Genomic DNA, 7,657 nt, shown 5'->3' with positions numbered 1-7,657 from the left:
TAGGACCCAGGCGTTGGTATTTTTTAACAGCTCACTCCCAGAGGCTTCTAAAGAGCAGCCAGGGTTAAGAATTCAGGTCATTGAAATGTCACTGTGAACCTTTTTTAGGTTGAGAGGTCATGGCATTCAATCTTTTATTCACATGATTTCCTGCATCCGTCACGAATAATTACTCTAAATTTGGTTAATATGTTTGCCTATCTTTCTCCACATTCACAAACAATCCATTGGCAAATAGTTCCTCCCTTCTTTAACCATCTCTTGGAGCAGTTCTCAACCCTTGCACTTATTCACGTAACCTGTGGAATTCTTATAAGTACAGATGTCGTGCCTCACCGCTATCAGCCACTCTGAGCGGATCCATCATCAGCACTGAGAACAAAGAATCTCCACAGGGGATTGGATCAGCACCTCTGTCTGGGGCACGTTATACATGCAGAGCACTGAGCCCTACTTTCACAAACCACAGGTTTGAGGAAAAGCCCGTAAACCAGCGTATTTATATTGCTACACGTTCTGATGCAACTGATCTCTGAATACTAGGAATACTGCTCCAGGAGCTGAATCTAAACAGCCTTTCACAGCGAGGCTGATACACCAAGGGCATGTTTCTTTGAGAATAGCATTATTTACAAATATTTGCTAGTATTTAAAATTAGGGCCCTACCGGTTTGGTTCAGTGGATAGAGCATCAGCCTGCAGACTAAAGGTTCCTGGATTTGATTCTGGTCAAGGGCACAAGCCAGGGTTGCGGGCTGAATCCCCAGTGTGGGGCATGCAGGAGGCAGCTGATCAATGATTCTCTCTCTCATCATTGATGTTTCTATCTCTCTCTCCCTCTCTCTTCCTCTCTGAAATCAATAAAAATATAATTAAAAAATAAAATAAAATGGATGCACTTTATTGTGTAAAAATTTTTTAAAAATAGGAATTTATTTCCTTAACTTTGAGGTTTGGACCATGGCACCTTTGCCTTAGTACAGTGGTCGGCAAACTCATTAGTCAACAGAGCCAAATATCAACAGTATTTCTTCAAAATAGACTCGCCCAGGCCGAAAACCAACTTCTGCGCATGGGCCACAAAGTTTCAATCACACTGTACGCGCGCGCCTGCACATGGTATTTTGTGGAAGAGCCACACTCAAGGGGCCAAAGAGCCGCATGTGGCTCGCGAGCCGTGGTTTGCCGACCACGGCCCTAGTAGGCAGGTGTTGGCACACCCAGCTGCCTTTGCTCATGGAGTTGAAGGCAAGGATTTCTTTAGAGATCTCTTGGAGGAATCTAGATGTGACAAGATGGAGTGAAGAGTGAAAGAGGGGGAAATTGACTGACCTCTCTCTTTGGCCCACCCAGTGTCAGGTAGCAACTGCTTATGTGCTTAAAGCTTTAGCCATTGGGGCAAAACGGTGGTTTTAACGAAATCTCTGCTAGTGATATATATTGTTTTGATACAGGAAAATAGAACACATTGTGTAAGATTATTTGTAGAAAATATTTTAAAACTTTCTTCTTATATTGTGAGGTAGTCTGTAAGAATATGTAGTATAAGCTCTTTACAAAACAAATAATTGTACTTTACCATAACTTACCACATTTCTGGTTCTATATATTACTTTTATTTCTTCTCCCCAAATCAATTACAATATAATTTAAACAATTATAACCTCAAGGATCAAGAGTAGTAAAATGTAACAATTTAAGTGACAATGTCTAATATTGGGTATAGATGGAATTATAGCTTAGCTCATCAGTCTATTAGATATTGAACAAGTCTGTTAAAATAACTTAGACTTCAAATTAGAGAATAAATAGAACAGACTAATTAAATTTATTTTCATAGGTATTTACTTTAGAATGTCCTAGAATTGTAAAGGCCTTTGTAAGTATATCATAGGTATTTACTCTAGAACATCCAAGAATTCTGAAGGCCTTTGCACTCATTCTTGGCTCTCATTTGGTCAAATGCTCACTTCCTTGTCTTGGACACTGGTATTCAGTGCTGATTCATATGGTCTGACTTCCAGGCTGAGAGCTTGCACTAAAAACTTCCTTTTGTAACTGAATATGGCAAGTTATGTTGCTCAGTCCCTGGTATGTTAAATGTGAAAAACTCTAATCAAGAGCACCTTCACAATGAACTCTGGATTGTGAGTACATTTAGTGAAAATAAAAGCTTCCAGAGTGAGTGACCTCATACCCAATAAAACCAGCAGGTGGCGTACATATCACCTGATTGGAAGGAAGGGGCGGGCCTTGACCAGGCTTCTGTCTAAACACAAGGCAATTATTCTAATAAGGTGTTAATAGATACTAATTAAAAGAGTGTCAGGGTTAAGTTTCAGACAGCTGGGATACACATGTTTCTTTGCTGTAGGACTTACAGCCTTTACTATTTCAATGTTCACTGTCAGTCTTTTGAAGGAGCCTAGATCAGCCGGGGGCAAACTACGGCCCTCGGGCCGGGTTCGGCCCGTTTGAAATGAATAAAACTAAAAATAAAAAAAGACTGTACCCTTTTATGTAATGATGTTTACTTTGAATTTATATTAGTTCACACAAACACTCCATCCATGCTTTTGTTCCGGCCCTCCGGTCCAGTTTAAGAACCCATTGTGGCCCTCGAGTCAAAAAGTTTGCCCACCCCTGGCCTAGATAGTGGCCTCTTACTAGACTACATACCCCTTTTGTGGGCTGGGAAGCATCTTGGGGTATTGCTGTTCTACAGAACGGTCCACGAACTGAAAAGGCTAGAGGTCTCTACCACTAGGACAAGGGCTGGTGTGTCATCTGTGGAATTTACTAGATCTTGACCAGATCTCCAGCCCCAACCACTGACAGCCTGGCAAGAGGTTGGATCAAGCAGTATTCTTTTTTTTTTTTTTTAACTGAGACATAACATTAAACAGTAAAGTACACAAGTACACTGGTTACATGTGGGTACATCCATGTAACTACTACCCAGATGTATCATTTTGGTCCCTTTCCAATCAAAACAGCATGTGCACACACACACACACACACACACACACACAACCACTATTTCAATTTCTATCACCACAGACTAGACAGTTCAGGCTGTAAGCTGTGGAGGCAGAAACTTGCCCATGCCATTCCAAGGTAAAACCTAGCAAGAAAACAAAGGCCAGGAAAAGCAAAATTCCCTTGAGAAGAAAGATCCCACATAAAGCTGACGCTTCCACCTCAGCAAGAATCTGTCTCCTTCATAAGGTGCCAAATTCTGATATTTAGGTAAGTGTGGCCAACAGCTGAATGAGCATACAGAATGTGTTACAGTCCATAACTGTTCATGTCTGACAATTATAGTAATACTAGAGGCCCGGTGCACAAAAATTTGTGCACTGGGGCGGGGGGGGGGGGGGAGGGGGGGGTTGTGCCCTCTCATAGTCTGGGACCCCTCGGGGGATGACCACCTGCTGGCTTAGGCCCGCTCCCCAGGGGATTGGGCCTAAGCTGGCAGTCAGACATCCCTCTAGCAGCCCGGGAGCCCTTGGGGGATGTCCGCTGGCAAGTCGGACACCTTAGCACTGCTGAGGAGGCAGGAGAGGCTCCCACCACCACCCCTGAACAGGCAGCCGTCAGCCTGGCTTGTGGCTGAGCAGCGCTCCCCCTGTGGGAGCACACTGACCACCAGGGGGCAGCTCCTGCATTGAGCGTCTGCCCCCTGGTGGTCAGTGTATGTCATAGTGACCAGTCATTCCCAGTTGTTCTGCTGTTAGGGTCAATTTGCATATTACCTTTTTATTATATAGGATATAGGCCTGGTGCATGGGTGGGGGCTGGCTGGTTTGCCCTGAAGGGTGTCCCGGATCAGGGTGGGGGTCCCACTGAGGTGCCTGGCCAGCCTGGATGAGGGGCTGATGGCTGTTTGCAGGCTGGGCACAGCCCCCAGCCACCTAAACTCCCAGTGGAGGCTGGCTGGAAGCAGGTATCTGGGATTTATTTATCTTCTATAATTGAAACTTTGTTGCCTTGAGCAGAGGCCACAACCAGGGCAGGCAGGAAGCTTGGCTTCCACCATCGCCAGGGCAACCAAGCCCCCTGCTTGCTCCAGCTCCGTGGCTGTCGGCCGCCATCTTGGTTGGGTTAATTTGCATATAGTTGCTCTGATTGGCTGGTGGGCATGGCTTGGGGTGTAGCAGAAGTGCGGTCAATTTGCATGTTTCTCTTTTATTAGATTAGATTAATTCTCAGTCCTTGATCTTGGAATAATTTCCTCATGCTTACCAACTGTGTCATTTGGAAATTTTTAGTCACTTATCACTGTGTGGCCCATGGTCTAAAGGACAAAGGAACCAAGGAACCAGTTGCAAAAGGACTAGACAGAAAATAAAGGAGGGTAAACATGCAAAGGAACAGGAAAAGGAAATTGATAAAATTAGTGAGGAGATGCCTAAAAGGAAGGGTAGTTTTCTTTTCTTTTTTGAAATTTATTGTTTGGTTATTTTTACTATTTGGAAATTGAAACTGATTTCAAACACTGTGATCCCAATTTTAATAAACCAGAGTTAGTTTTATAAGGGCAGAACACATTTTATATGCTCCATCCCTTCCCCACTCTCTGGTAGGTATCAGACATTATCGCCTTGGGCAGAAAAGCCTGCAGTGGCCAGACGGGTCATGGTGGTTTCTCTGTTGCTCATAGTTAATAGCCTTAGATTGTCTCTGTGATGTCCTGAATCCCTCCCTACAGAAACCTAACCTCCAGGACTTATAAAATTTAGGCTCTTTGGGATAGTCAAAGCCCAATACTGAATATCAACAGAAGCAGGGTACCTTGTCAAAAGAAGCATGAGGAATCTCTTGTGTTCCTTTGGTTTCATGGGTTTTCAAGGTCCTAATAAAAGGCAAAATTTGGAGGTCAAAATGCATTCTTATTTGGGATGGGGAGAAGCGTAATAAAATCTTTGTAGAATGTTCCTATTTGAGTTAGACTCAGATGGAGGTTGACACTAGTGTCCTAGGGCTCCTGTAACCAAGTACCACAAACTGGGTGCCTTCAAACACAGAAATGGACTGTGTCGCCGTTCTGGAGTCTAGACGTCTGCAACCAAGGTGTCAGCAGGGCCCAGGCCCCTCTGGAACGTGGGAGAATCCATCCTTGCCTCTTCCCAGATGCCAGTGGTTTTCCAGTCATCTTTGGCATTCTTTGGCTTGAAGCTGCATCACTCCAGTCTCTGTCTTCATCATCACAGTGTTCTCCCTCTGTCTTTTGTCTTCACATGACTGTGCTCTTATGAGGACACCAGTCACATTGGATGGGGGCCCATAGGACTGCAGCATGACCTCAGCCTAGCTAATCACATCTGCAACAACCTTATTGCCAAGTAAGGTCCCATTCTGAGATACTGGGGATTAGGACCTCAGTGTATCTAATTCACACCATAACAATAATGCTGCTGCTCTACAATTCACTGAGTAAAATGGTCTGTGTCAGCTATTATTCCAAGAGCCCCAAATGACTGGAGCTGGTGAGAAGAACGTTGCTGGAACCAGCAACCTCACTGGTTTTATCCAGAGGTGGTGTGATTTCTCAAGTTCTTATCTATACACATAAAAGCCAAGCAACCAGAATGACAGAATGACCAGAATGACCAGTCGCTATGATGAGCACTTTGGCAGCCAACCGGCCTGATCGGTGTCCCGATCAGCCCCGATTGGCCCCCCACACCCCGATTGGGATGGGGCCAGTCAGCCAACCACCCACGGCCCCCCCCCCTCCACCAGCCCGACCCCAAACAGCCCCCATTGGTGCAGTCCGACTGGACCCCACCTGTGCACAAATTTGTGCACCGGGTCTCTAGTCTATATATATAAAAGCCTAAACAACCGGCCGACTGGCCAACTGGCTGGTAGTTATGATGCATACTGACCACCAGGGGGAAGATGCTCAACTCAGGAGCTGCCAAGTGACAGCAACTTTGCAGAGTGCCCTCTTGCACTCTGGGACCCCTCAGGGGATGTTGGACTGCTGGTTTCAGCCCTATCCCCGCAGGCCAGAGGGACCCCGCTCACTCTGCAGATGCCCTTCAAGCCCAGCTGCCGCCCCAGGTGTGTGGCCAGCTGGGGAGGGACCATAAGAGGTTGGCTCTAGGGCATATTCAGCCCATCTCACCCTGCCAGCCACCTTCTAATTAATTTACTTTCAATGTGCACAAATCTGCATACTGGGCCTCTAGTCCTAAATAATGATGCAGTGTGTGTAGCACATCTCCAGTAAACAATGACATTTCTAGAGTTAAACAGACTGATAACCTTCAAAGAAAGAGCAGGAATCATATAAAAGATTATGTTTATCAGGCAATACATTTTCCTTAAGAGCTGGTTTCTAATGCATGTAATAGATCACTGAGCAAAGAGTTAGGAGAAGTAGGCTTGAGTCCGAGTCACACTGGCTGCTTAAGCAAATCACTTCACCCCTCTGAAACCCACTTACCCACCCAATAATTTGTTCTGTGGTGGAAGTATACATCATGCCTGCCCCACTAGGAACCTAAAGAAACTACGCCCTACAAACTGTTCCTGCAGAATAGGAAGGGACCGTATTTATACTTTATTCACCCCCTGAAACAACCCACCACAGATCTCCCTCAGTGACCTCTGTTGCCTCCCAAAGATAAACAGACCCATCCTACTTCTGTCAGGAATTTGAAATTGGGAACCAAGGAACTATGAAGTATTAAAGGGGAAACTAGAATTGTAAAATATGAGACAAAATTGGAGCTAGAAAGGCCTTCATGACTTGTGTGTTTTGATAGCATATTACCAATAATTAGGTTAATAATTAATCAACCCTTTCCCTGAAGTTCACATTTTTTTAGTATGACAGTGATTTTTTAACTGGTGTGCCGCAAGAATGCAATCCCTGACTAGTCAGGGGCACTGACCTCTTTTCCCTTAGGTTGGCAAATAAAAAAATGACAACATCCAACACAACAATAGCCATCCGGTGTGGATAAATCAAACTTATACCTACTTTCTTTGTCAGATCAGCAAAAAACATTTTTTGGTGTGCCACAGAATTTTGGCAATTAGTTTATGTGTGCCAGGAGGTGAAAAAGGTTGAAAATCGCTGGTATAACACATCAATAACACAAATTTATTTATGCCTTACCTATTTCAAGTATTTGGAGATTAAAGTATTTGCAGTAGACGTTTGTTTTGCCTGCCTGGCATCCTACTTTATTCTGTGACTGACACCCCACTTATTTTGAAGACCGGGTCCTTCCCCAACAGTGTTTCCTGTCAATCATAGTACCCCACACACTGGCCATGGAGACGGGCCTGTGACCTTTCAGGCAGGCCAATCGAGTGCTTCCCCGGGACTTTCAGGATTAAATTTGTGGAGACAGGAAGTCCTTCCTGGGGACCGAGGTGCTGCTGGCTGCCACACCTCCATCTATGTGTGGAGGAACCCAGGAGCATGAGGTCAACACACAGGAAGAGGTGAGACACGTAGAATCCTCACATCATGTGTGTTCCTAAGGCTTGCTGCACCCCTCCCCTTCTCCCTGTATGAGTAGATGAGCCAATAAGTCCCTTTTTGCCTAAGCTAGTGGGTTTCTGTTACTTCTAGCCAAGAGTCCTGGCTACTATAGAAGCTGATATTAAGGTTTCTTTCGTTTTGTTTTTTTAATGT

This window comes from Myotis yumanensis, unplaced genomic scaffold (assembly GCF_028538775.1).
Source record: "Myotis yumanensis isolate MYYU_CA2020_CCGP unplaced genomic scaffold, mMyoYum1.0.hap1 SCAF_5, whole genome shotgun sequence".
Lineage (NCBI taxonomy): Eukaryota > Metazoa > Chordata > Mammalia > Chiroptera > Vespertilionidae > Myotis > Myotis yumanensis.
The sequence above is the reverse complement of the archived record's forward strand: the minus strand, read 5'-3'. Positions refer to the sequence as shown.